Source organism: Cryptotermes secundus, unplaced genomic scaffold, assembly GCF_002891405.2.
Source record: "Cryptotermes secundus unplaced genomic scaffold, Csec_1.0 scaffold399, whole genome shotgun sequence".
In the NCBI taxonomy this organism is placed as follows: Eukaryota; Metazoa; Arthropoda; class Insecta; order Blattodea; family Kalotermitidae; genus Cryptotermes; species Cryptotermes secundus.
In genome coordinates, this window is record NW_019727096.1 from 802498 (window position 1) to 804170 (window position 1673).

The 1673-nt window shown below is 41.5% G+C and overlaps 1 non-coding gene across 1 annotated transcript; it reads right to left on the bottom strand.

Moving 5' to 3' along the window:
• Nucleotides 1–1295: 1295 nt before the first annotated feature.
• On the bottom strand, nt 1296–1411 carry Trnal-caa. Its single transcript has 2 exons — nt 1374–1411; nt 1296–1340 (listed from the first exon to the last, which is right to left on the bottom strand). It is a non-coding gene; the product is annotated as a tRNA-Leu (tRNA).
• Between the last annotated feature and the right edge of the window lie 262 nt (nt 1412–1673).

Consider the following 1673-nt stretch of genomic DNA (forward strand, 5'->3'; position numbering starts at 1 on the left):
AGGGGTTGATACGATAGGTCCAAAAGTGACCAGCGTACCAAGTGGAATCCCTGTAACAAACAGACCGTGGAGAACCATGGGGTTGTGAGACGTCGAGGATCCCACATTTTGTCTAGACAGTCGGCCCACAGATGGCGGTAAGGATGTCAGCCTTATGAGTCGGCCACCCTTTACCCCCCAGTAAAATTCCTGGTACACATTTCTGTTAGAGGCTGAGAAGACCTCAGGGCCATAGCGCGGCTTTAATGATTAGGTAAAATGAAAATATCCATCTCATCGGGACCCGTGACCTTCCGGTTTGTAGCATAGCGCCTCAACCAACTACGGTACCGCTTGTCCCCTTCATACATCCGGTAGGGTTTTTTAAATATATCGTAACGTATAAGGGGTTATAGTGACTAAGAATTGTGGGTTCTAGATTTGAAGATTGGATATATGGGACGCCTCTATTACCACTACAGTTGAGTATGGCAGTACACATATTGAGCTCCCTGATAACGAATCTCTCACTCTTGACTGCATCTCGAACTAGTCTCTAGGTCCTAGACGTCTACTCAGTGCGATTGACTCTTTCCTGCGAATCAGTTATGTGTCCTTTCATGTCCAGGTGCGGACCGTAGAGAGAACGCAAGGTCTTACAGTTCCTCTGTTATTCTGCTATCCGTTGCCATGGTAATTCGTTGTTTACCTAGCCGTTGTTAGCAACAGACGTATCTGTTGTGCTTCTCTGACTGCGCACTTCCGGCTTTCAGGCCTCGTGTCACAATATATAGAAATATAGTCTTCTGTATTACAGGTATTGGATCCAGGGAAACTCAGCATAGACACGCCCAAGAAATGGACGACCTAAGAATTAATATTTTGTCCAGAATATCATAATTTTATGCGAATTCTTTAATCCTTTGAAGTATGAAGAAAGTAGGAACAGATTACAGGGAAAAATAAGATAGACTTAAAAGGATTCTGACGATGGTGTATACTGTACTTCTTTTGGCTTGTTTTGGACTAGTCTCAATCACTGGACCAGCGCTTTCTAACGAGCCCGACTGAGTAGGTTTAGCCTTCCCCACCCACCTGAAGACGGAGACAGATCTAGCTTCCTAAACGTAGTGGTCTTTTGTCTTTTACATACCAGACGATGGATGAAGTCCAAAGCAAGCCAAAAGAAGTACAGGGAAAAATAAGGCTGGCAGCTTGATAAGTTATTTTCTTGCATAAGTGTTATCAAGAACAAGAACAATGGTTATTATCATGCGTATTCAGGGAAAAAATTATTTATTGAAATAATAAAAATTTGTCAGAAGTGGGATTCGAACCCACGCCCTCAGAGAGGACCAGAATTCTTCGTAATCTACACAGTAGACAAGATAAATCTTGAGTCTGGCGCCTTAGACCGCTCGGCCATTCTGACATCTGCCTTTCAAGGTTAAAGTAAGCGGTATTTAAGGAATTAGTTTGTATTGCCAACAGAACTCATTGCATCACCATTACAAAGCTCAACCGATTATTTCTGTTTAAGGAAATAATGACTGTTTATTTTGAGGATCATATGAAACATAAATATTCTTGGGAAAATGCAGAGTTTTTTTAATGTTAAAGCAGCTGGTACATACAATTATTATTGTGATCTGAAGAGTCAATATTTCCTGAATAAGACGTGAATTTTGTTTAAA